A 12006-nucleotide genomic window follows, 5' to 3' on the forward strand; every position below is an offset into this window, starting at 1 on the left:
GAATTACAGCTCAGACCTTTGAGTGTATGGGGTCCCCAAACTCTATCTAACTTTTGAATGACAAAACCATGTAGACAGTAGGGATGCTGAGAAAAAGTGCTCTACCTTCTAATTTGAGAACAAGGGACTGATCGTGCCACATTGGAAGGGCGATCAAAAGATACCAGTTCATCAAACACATGATAAATGCCCACCATATCCCAGAGAGTTTTAAGTGTTAATATAATTTGAAGTGTGTTATATGTGATTTTCATACTCTCCAAATTCTGCATTATGGAAATAAAGAAATTGAAAAACATGAAATGTGTTTGAGCTCCCCAGCATCACAGAATTAGTGTGAGAGAACAAGAGCTGTGGTGATCAGGGGCACTGATATGTGGCTTAATTTATGGAGTGCCTCTGAAGGGGATTTAATCAGCAGGATCAGCTCTGCAACATGAACAAGGGCTGTTCGCCACTATGTGGAATCTCATTAGTATGATCAAATGGAAGTAACACCTCTCCCTTGAGAATAAGTACATCACTTCTGTAGGACTCTGAGGTAGAGATAATAGACTACTGAAAATGAGCATGAATTATGAAGAGTTTGGCAGCAAATGAATGATCTCACAAATGTCATTCAAATCTTACACTCCTTGAGTTAACACTGCCACACTGTTAACAAAATCAAAATCATGTTTATAAAGTAACTTGAAGTTTGAGACATTTAAAATCCATCAAATATACCAAAAGAGTTTCTTCCTTGTAAATTTAAAATGCATTATATTTGCAAATTAACTGGTTTTCAGAAACCATCTTTTCTTCCTGTGACTAGACAAGGGCTTACCCAGATACTTGTGCCCAGATAACATAATGAAGCAAAACTCTGAATCTTTTAGGATTTCATTTAGCACCTTAGATTATAAATAAACCTTTTTTAAAAAAAAAAAAAACTCCATTTTGCATGTGGTCAGAAAATAGTTAAACTCCATTTATCCCACACAAATGTCTACCTGTTACAAGCAAAACACTTTACTGTTTCAAGACAGTGGGAAGGATATATTGGCTGTGTATCAGAATAACCTAGGGAAACGTGCTAAAATAAAGATTCAGGGTTCCACTGCAAGATTCTTATTCATTATTATCTCTCAAAGGTTCAGAGAGCCAATACATATATCTAATGTACTCATCAGCACTTGATTATTATTGCAGTCTGCTCCCAAGCAGATCTCTTAGTGAAATCACATATCTTCATCTCATCGGAAATATACAGGAAAAGAGTTTTTACAGAAAAAGGACCCAAATATTCTTCAAAAGCCATTTAAATAGTTACTAAATAAAGGACATGATGAAAACATATCTCCCCAGGGAAATCCATTAAAAGTGGTCTCTTGGTGTGTCTGGGTGGCTCAGTGGGCTAAAGTCTCTGCCTTTGGCTCAGGTCATGATCTCAGGATCTTGGAATCAAGCCCCGCATAGGGCTCTCTGCTCATTGGGGAGCCTGCTTCTCCCCTCTCTCTCTACCTGCCTCTCTGCCTACTTGTGATTTCTCTCTGTCAAATAAATAAAATAAAATAAAATAAAATAAAATAAGTAGTCTCTTTCCTTCCCTAAGGTCTATAATCCTTTGATAACCTCAGTGCAGAATCTGCTTCTTCCTCTTCCTTTCCTCTTCCCCTAACTTTATCTTTCTCTCTCTCAAAAATAAATAAATAAATAAATAAAATCTTTAAAAACCAAAGCTGATTAAGAAAAAAGACAAATTCACAAGTAACATAAGATATGCAAAATATCATATAATTAAAGAGCATTTTACAGATCATAAGAGATTATTCTGAACAACCTCATAGGAATAAATTAGAAACTTTAAAAATGAATATGTTTTACACAAAAATATGAAGGTCAGCTCAAGAAAATATAGAATATATCTAAGAGCATTTAAGAATAGATTTTCAGCCAAAAATAGATCCTCCAAATAGGGTTCAAGCAAAATCGAACTATACTGCTCTCTAATGTTAAAGTTCAGGCAGTTCAGAGCCTGGGAGTAGCCATGTTCCAGATCACTTCTCTTTCATTCCTAATGTTTAGTCCTTATCTCAGTGATCTGACATCATGTCTGGATGTGTGGCCATCACAGAAAAACAAACAAAAGGAGCTTTAGTAAAGAAAATTCCATGCCAATCTTATTCATGAACTTAAATGCAAATATCTTAAAGTTTAAAAACTTGAAAAAGGAAATACCTACACATATAGAGAATATCCACACTTGGAGTATAACAAAAGTGGCAGTAAAATCAGTGGATAAAACAGGTATTATGCAATAATAGTCAGAGATAAATGGTTATCTGTTTTGTTTGTTTGTTTGTTTGTTTCATTTTTTTAAATTAATTTTTTATTTTTTATAAACATATATTTTTATCCCCAGGGGTACAGGTGTGTGAATCACCAGGTTTACACACTTCACAGCACTCACCCAAGCACATACCCTCCCCAATGTCCATAATCCCACCCCCTTCTCCCAAACCCCCTCCCCCCAGCAATCCTCAGTTTGTTTTGTGAGATTAAGAGTCACTTATGGTTTGTCTCCCTCCCAATCCCATCTTGTTTCATTTATTCTTCTCCTACCCACTTTAAAAATGTTTAGAATAAAAAACATGTCTGTGTGAATTTAGGACAGAAAATTATTTCTTTATTAAAACACATAATCTACAAATTATAAACTACACTGTCTTGCAATAAAAGTGTCTGTATTACAGAAGATATCTAAAACAAAGTATAATGTTAAGCGACAGATTTAGAGGAGATTTTGCAATTAAAAAAAAAAACTAACAAAAGAATAATATCCAGTGCATAAGGAATTTTTTCAAATCAGTCCAAAAAAAAAAAAAAAAGAACAACCAAAAAGGGGAGGGGGGACAAAAATCTTGAGTAAACATTTTATAGAAAAAGCTATGGTAAATAAACATAAGAAGATTATCAACTTCACTGGAGAATTACAAATTAAAACAAAAGTGTGATTGAAAGAAACCCTTCAAAGTACTAGTGGGAACACACATTGCATATGAAAGTATAAAGTGGTAAAACCGTTCTAAAGGTGGTAAAACCGTTCTAAAGAGACATTGTCACAAACTAGTAACATTGAAGATACACATCCTTTACAACCTAGCAATTCTACTTAAATGTGTATACCACAGAAAAAAATTCTGCTTATGTTGTCTATGACATATGTACAAAAAGTTTATTGAAGTTTTGTTTGTAAAAATAAGAAATGTAAACACCAATATTGAGTAAGAAAATACCCATTATGGGATAACATTTAACTATTAAAATGAATGGACAACATAAGCACTCATCAACATAAAAATTTTTATAAATTGTAGTATACCTAAAGAGGTATGTCTTCAGGATTAGTCTGACTCAATCTTCACCACATACCTCAAAGACTTTAGGTTGTCTGCTATCAGTCTGTTTGGACTGCTGTAACAAAATGCCACAAACTGAATAGCTTATAAACCACAGACAAATGTTCTCACACATTTTTTTTAAAGATTTTATTCATTTATTTGACAGAAAGAAAGGGATCACAAGTAGGCAGAGCAGCAGCCAGAGAGAATGGGGAAAGCAGGCTCCCTGCCGAGCAGAGAGCCTGAGGTGGGGCTAGATCCCATGACCTCGGGATCACAACCTAAGCAAAAGACAGAGGCTCAACTCACTGAGCCACCCAGGTGCCCTAATTCTCACAAATTTAATTCTGGAGATTGAGATGTCTAAGGTCATGGAACCCACAGATTTGGTGTGTGATGAGGACTCACTAGATGGCCATCTTATAACTGTACTCAAATGGGAAAAGATGCTAAGGAGTTCTGTAGGACCTCATTTATAAAGGGCCCTAGTCCCATTCATGAGAGCTCCACTGTGACCTATCCAGCTCCCAGAGTTCCCACTTCCTAACACTATTACATTGAGCAGTAGATTTCAATATATGAATTTTGAGGGAACTCATTCAGTCATTCAGCATAGGGAAGATATAGATAATGTAGAGTCCAGATATAACGGGAGCAGTTCTACAAGCAAAGTCAAAAGTTGTTTATCTATCTTCAATGCTATCCAAAACCTGAAAGAAGAGCAATAGATCTATAGGCAATTTTAAAGAAATGCACATAATAAAAATCAATATGAATATAGGAAAGTAACTCTTAAGGTATTAGATGAAACTATTTGTGTGTGTGTGTATACATAACTGTGTCTCTGTGTATATATATATACACATGTATATGTATATATAACTGAATATAAAGGATATAAGGGCAAAAGTCTCTAATGCATAATACAATGTTCATTATAACTGAAGAAATACAGAACACTAAAGATAATCATTCATGCTAGTGACCTCAATGAAACATGATTTTGGTTGAGCACAAATTTCTTCAACAAAGGAAGAAAATACAAACAGAATGTAGATATTCAATAGAAATTAATAATATAGAAAATATGGCAATAAATATAAAAATTGGCAAACTTTAAGAAGTATGAAATGCAAATTTTTTAACTGGAAAAAATTTATATCATTTTCCCATTTGAAATATAGTCTTCTGCTGGACTGATACATAATCAGACAGCGATAATGATAGAAAGATACCGACACATACAGTTCTGGGCAAATGATACATGATAATTTATAAAGAGTTTTATATAAAGCAGGAGAAAATACAGAGAAACGAATGGCTTCCCAGATCTTCACAAATTTCCAACAACCTACATATCCCTTAGTGATCTAGATCCTACCAAGCAAAAAACTAGTAAAAAAATAACCATCACACATTTATGGTGTTTACTGTGATATTGCATGAAGAGACTGCCTGTACCCCAGGAGAATCACTTAGCAGGTCCAGACTTCAGGGTTGTCTGGTCATAGCTGCCTTTCAGTGCTTTAACATCTAACGCCTCCTTTTTTTTTTTTTCCCTTATTGACTTAGCAGGTAAAATATTTTATTCAATCTTTTAGGCTTACAATAGTTATTTGATATACCCAATTAAGGGAAGATGTTTCATCAAATAAAACAAATGAAAGCATTTCAACTTCCCTAATTTTTCTTTTTTGCTACCTGTGATATAGAATACTATATAACTCCGTTCGTATATAAAGCAATATGTGTTTAATTCATGTTATTTCCATCAAATTTAATTCCTCATTTTCTTTTTCAGTTTCATGCCTCTAGTAGCATTTTAAAAATGTCTCTAAAGTATTTGAATTCAGTATAATTTTGTTAGTATTGTTTAACTCCTAACTGGTTGCATATAGAAGAAATTCCCAATTGCAAGTAATGGTCAGGATTTTGCTAAACAGAATAGAATCCATCGCAGCAATGTGAAGGAAATAGTATATGGTTATAGATCCTTCAAAAGTGCTACAGATATGGACTCTAAAATTAGTTATTAAGAATACCATGCAGTGTCAAACTTTGCTGCCAAGAAAGCAGCTACTTGTGACAGCTATTGAATTAAGAAGCAATTGGCTTCAGAACTACACTGCTCCTGCCTTGATCCAAAGGCTGCTGGATTAGGAAGCTGCTGACTAAATTTGGAAGTTGGCTGTGTACCTGCCTCCTCCTGGACAGTGATACCTCTACTGTGCCTCACAGCAGCAAAACAGATCTCCACATTCTATGTCTTTCCTCATTATGACTCAGTTCCAAATCCAAATCTATTAAGTATACATCAGAGACAGTAGAGTCTAAGTTTCAGAGAGAACTCTAGCTGCAAGGGAGCCTAAGAAATATAGTTTAAACTTTCTGGTCTCCAGAAGAAAAAGGGTTTGGAGTATAGATAGAAGGAGTTTGGAAGGCATATTGAAAAGCCAAACCAACAATAATAACCTCATAAGCAAAGAACAGGCAGAACCCCACATGAAATCACAAATGATTACACAATAAAAATGAAAATGAAAATATTGACAAATGTATTTATTTATAATAAGGATATTGTCATTTTAAATCTTGTACAAATAGCAGATCAGTACGGAATAATGCTTTTTAAAAAGCTTTTGCATGAAACATGTTTATTATTTTGATAGCTAAAGTAGTAAAAGTCCAATTAAGTTTGTTAAAAATATAACCAAATTAGGGGCAACTGGGTGGCTCAGTTGGTTAAGCAGCTGCCTTCGGCTCAGGTCATGATCCCAGCGTCCTGGGATCGAGTCCCGCATCGGGCTCCTTGCTCAGCAGGGAGCCTGCTTCTCCCTCTGACTCTGTCTGCCATTCTGTCTGCCTGTGCTCGCTCTCTCCCCCTCTCTCTCTCTGATAAATAAATAAAAATCTTAAAAATATATATATAACCAAATTACTGCCAACAATAATCAGATAGTAAAGTTAAAAGGTTTAATGTGTACACATAAATATATATAAATATATTATGTCACATATACATACATAGCATGTGACATATATTCACATTTTTTATTAGCTATCTTTAAAAACTATTGATACTATTAGGTACTCTAGAAAAAAAGAAAACAATTTATTTTGGGATTTTAGCATATACAGTAGTAAAATTTATGCCAACAGAAACAAGGGTTCTGGTTGAATGGTAAATGTAATTGTATAGGTTTTCACATTGTACTCTAGAGCAACCAATAAAAGCTAATACAAAGAGGCATAGTTAAAAACACCAATGTAGGAAATAAAATAGAATATTTTTATTTTCTGAAAATTTACTGAAATAAAGCAGAAATTGAGAAGCATAAGAAGAGTAATAAATAGGCTAATTATAAAATACCTATCATGACGGAATACTTAAACTGGACCATGTCAAAAACTACATTAAAGATAAATGGACTGACACTCTATTTGAAAGTAAAAGATTGTCAAATTGGATTATAGAAAAAGCAAGATTATAGTTTATACAATTTGCAAGAGTCCACTTTTTTAATTAAAAAGTCACGTACACCTTGAAACTAAAAGTATGGGCAAAGACAAACAAAGGCAAATTCGTAGTTTAAGAAAATTAATGTTGTATCAATAAAAGGCAAAATAGACATCAAGACAAATAAAAGAAGGCATGTCATAATGATAAAAAAAATCAATTCATTAAAAATACATAACATTGTTAAATATGTACTAGCCAACCAAAGAGATTCAAGTTACATGAAGCAAAATTGAGAAAACTTCAGGGAGAAATTCAAAAGAACCCACAATAATAATAGAACATTTTCACATTTTTCCATCAGAAATTGATAGCAAAATCAGACAAAATGCAGCAAATAAATAAATAAATAAATATTAAAAAAATAAATAGCAGTATACAAGTTGAACTAATTTACATCTATAGAATATTACAACTGAAAATCTGGGAAATAAATATTTTTTTTCAAGTTCACATAGAACATTTACCAATATAATTTAAATATTGGACCATAAAATACATCTCAATAAAATTAAAATGGAGTGAACTTACACAGATTATGTTCTGTATCCATAGGGAATTTAATTAAAAATCAATAGCAAGAAGATATCTAAGAGAAATTCCCCCAAACTGGAAATTAATAACACACTTTAAATCCATACATTAAAAAAAAAGAAAAAAGAAATTATGAGTAAAATTTGAAAATATTTTGAACTGGATGATAATGAAGGAACAATATAATATTGTAGAATATAGCCAATGATACTTTTACAGTAAAATGTAGAGTTTTACATTGCTCATACTAAGAAAATGTATTTTAGAATAAAAAAGTCAAAGATTCAAGGTTCCATATTAAGAAGATAAAGCAAAATAGCAAAATTATAAAAGTAAATGAAAGATGAATGAAATAGAAAATAAATAAAAATAGGGAAAACTAACAAAGACAAATGTTTTTCTTTGAAAAAATTAAAAAATACTGATAAACTCTTAGCAAGAATAGCCAGTAGTAAGACAGATATTAAAAAATTAATAAAGAAATATTCTGAGCAATGTTATGGTAATAAAATGGGAAATTCTTGAAAAACATTAATTTAAAAAGCTGTCAAAGTTTTAAAAATTGAAATAATTCTGCATTTATTATAATTTTTGAATATAAATTAAAATGCTTTTCAAACAAAGAACAATGCAGACAATCATAGTTGCATCAGTGAATTATACAAATACTTGAGATATAGTGTCCATTTTCTTTGAGTAGAGATGTACTTTTATTAGTACTCATTATTCCAATACAAAAATCAAAGAAAAACAATGCTTAAAAACAACAGTAACTCATGAACATAAATAGAAAAACTCTAATGAGTAGAATAAAGCCTAATAATAAAAAGCATAACATTTTTGGGGGGTAAAACTCTTCGTATTTGCAAACGGTAAGTAAGATACATAGGAAGTTCAAAACAATCTACAGATTATTGTAACTAATCGAAAACAGTATGACCAAAGGAAAAATGTCATTACATAAAACCATTTGACTATCTCTTTAACACACAATCAAAAATTAAAATTCAAGTGGTGCCTAGATGGCTCAGTTGGTTAAGCCTCTGACTTTTGATTTTGCCTCAGGTAATGTTCTCGGGGTCATGATCTCAGGATTGTGAGACTGAGCCCCATGTTGGGTCTGCACTGGCAGTGGAGCCTGCTTGGAATTCTCTCCCTCCCAATCTCTCTGCCGTTCCCTTGCTCATGCATGTGCTCTCTCTCTCTCTTAAAAAAAAAAAAATTAAATTAAATAAAGAAAATACATAAAGAAAATTCAAGCATCAATTTATTCAGGGTTCTCCAGAGGAAAAAAACCCAACCATATATATATGTATGTGTGTGTGTAATATATATATGCATACAGATATATACACCCACAAATATATGTATATATTCACATGTATATATATATGTATTTATATATATATATGCATGTTTATGTATGCATATATGTATTTGTTTGTGTATATGCAAGAGATTTATTTTGAAGAAATGGCTCCCTTGGTATTAGGGCTCTTATGTCTGGAATTCGTAGGGAAGGTCAGAAGGCTAGAAAGTTAAACAAGATTTCTATGTTGCAATATTAAGGCAAATTCCTTCTTCTATGGAAAATCTCAGACTTTGCTCTTAAGACCCACATATAAATTGGATAAGGCCCACTTACATTAAGGAGAATACTCTGACTTGCTTTTAAAATTAACTGATTTTAAATGTTAATCATACCCACAAATACCTTCTCACCTTCTCAGCAGTATCTCAAACAGTGTTTGACCAAATAACTGGGCAGTGTAGTCTAGCCAGGTTGACACATTAAATTAACTATCACTGAGGTCAAATCTTCCCCAGATGATCTACAGATTAGTATCAGTCTCACTTAAAATCCTAATGAGTGTTTTTTTTAATTGATTAGAGTATTCTAAAACACTTTATTTTTTTAAATGGAAGAAAAGGGCTTTGAACAGCCAAAACAATCTGAATAACCAGAAGTTTGAAAAGAAAAAAAAAAAAAGATCAAATTTAAAGGATTTGAAATACCTGATTTCAAGAATTACTACTATGAATATTGTGAAGACAGAAGGTTTTACTGGCATAAAGAAAGGGAAATAGATCAGTGTAAAGGAAAAAAAGAGTCCAAATATACCCTGGACAAATGATTTAAGTCCATTCATAGGCTAAAGGAATCTTTTTAACAGATGTTCTTAGAACAACTGGATATTGATAGGGACCAGGAAGATGAACCTTATTCTCACCTTATTCATCCACAAAGATTAGACCAAGATGGATCTTGGACTTAAACATAAAACTATAAATCTTCTAGAAGAAAACTGGTAATTTTCACAACCTAAGGGAAGATAAAGAAGGAGTTCTAAGACTGATAACAACAACAAAAAAATTAAAATTCCAGAAGAAAAAAAAATTGATAGATTACAAATGTTTAAAATTTAAAAATTTCTGCTCTGCTCATGAAGAGAAAATAATATGCAAGCCAGAATATGCAAAAAATATTTATAATACATATGTCTAACAAAGCACTTATTTCCAGAAATTAGAAAAAGCACTAATTAATAATTTAAAAATTAATGTGACAAAAATTGAGCAAAATACTTAAATAAACACTTTTAAGAGAATATCTATGAATGGACAATAAATAGATACAAAGGTTTTTAATGTCATCAGTTCCCAGGAAAATATAAATTGTAACCACAATGAGATACAGATACATATCAACCAGAATGACTAAAATCTAAAAGACTGACAAAACCAACTATCAACTAGTACTTTCCTACACTATTTTTGGGAGAATAAAATGTTCAACCTTTATGGAGAACTGTTTGATACTTATCTATAAAGTTAATCTTATACCTACATCCAAGAGAAGGATTGTATGTGTAAGATAGCATATTATTCAGTAATAAAAGGAATGACAAGCACAATGACTTGCTAGAAACAAAAAAGCTAGGCACAAAAGAGTACTTCCTATGTGATTTTATTTTTCTAAAACTTATAAAACAAACAAACTATTCTAACTGAAGAGAAATTAGATAATGGTTGAAGGATCATTGGAGAATAATTGCCTGGTAAGGGGCATCAGGGAACTTAATGAAGGGAAAGAAAAGTCCTTAATCTTGCTGTAAGTGGTGGTTATAGGGTATATGTTATTATAAAACTCCTTGTACTGACCACGTAAGATTTGTGCATTGTTTTGTTAAATATATCACAACAAAAATAATCAGAGAATTTTGAGTAATTCATGGAAGTTCAAATGGCACAATTTATATAGTTCACAATATGGTCACAACTTTCACAGATGACATTAGACCAACTAACAAAAACCTGCCCTTTTGGATTACGAAAAATTTACTTGTAATTTTATTGCACATTACAGTTAGAAATGCCCTCCCCACACCCAGCCCAGAAATTTGCATAGAACTTCTATTGAAAAGACATGAAAGATCTGAATGAGACATAGGGAGCAATAGGAAGGAGAATGTTGTGTGTTAACATTAGAGAAATAATTGATGGTATCTTTCAGATTTAAAAATGAAAACAGCCTCTCATGAGAAATCTTGCCATAAAAATAATTCTATTTCTCATACATAAGCTTGTCTTGAGGTATTTAAAACAACCTCAGTAAAGGCTTATTTATGTTTCCAAATAAGAAGCAGCACACAACTCACTTTGTCTGTGAGAATTAGCATTCTAAGGTGTATCAGCCAATATAATTCCTGGGGTTGGTTTATTCCAAGCCTTTGAGATTAGAAGTTTCCAAAGAAAATGCTGACACAGTCTTAGTTCTGGCAGTCAGATTGCTTGCATTATAATTAGATAAGAATTTAATTATATTAACTGAAGCTGAGCAGAAAAGCCGCACAGATAAATTAGACAAATAGGATTTATGAGGGTTCATTTCTGATGCAAAAACTACACCATCATTCAGTAACATCCCCAGCCCTTCAAAATCAGCATAACCACATAGACTTCATATCCTTCCGGGGCAAGTATTTGAAAATGAACCCTTAAAATTCTAGCAATAACCATTGCTTTGTAACAGGATGCAGATTTAAAATGAGTTTGCTTTTGTAACTGTCTTCACATAAACCACCTTGGGACCGTGCTGAGGATCAGGAAGCTTGTCAAATGAAACACCAGTAAGTCCCTCTCCAGTGGGATAAAAATAGAATGCGACTGACAAACCTCATCTGCAAGAAAATTAGTGCAGCCGTAGGTAACAGTAAGAAATAAAGTATTAATTGTCAAATATGCAGAAAAGTAATAGAAACTGAAGTGGGAGTAGTTTCATGGATTCAAAATAGCTAAGTTCACTGACATGATGAGAGTGCATATCAGATGAAGAGGGAATTAGTCCAGGTTAAATTTTTTTACCTTCTTATCAAAATAAATGTCTATTAGAGAATATGACTGATTAATCCTGAATCAATTATAAAATGTAGTTAATTCTTTTTCGCATTAATGAAAGGGAAATTACCTCTTATTTAAAAAAATGATGTGTGCAGAGCCTCTTACTTAGACTGGTACTGGCAAGCATTAATATTTCATAAACCTTAGGAAAATAACAAAAAAATTATTACA

Source organism: Mustela nivalis (genome assembly GCF_964662115.1).
Source record: "Mustela nivalis genome assembly, chromosome: 4".
Lineage (NCBI taxonomy): Eukaryota > Metazoa > Chordata > Mammalia > Carnivora > Mustelidae > Mustela > Mustela nivalis.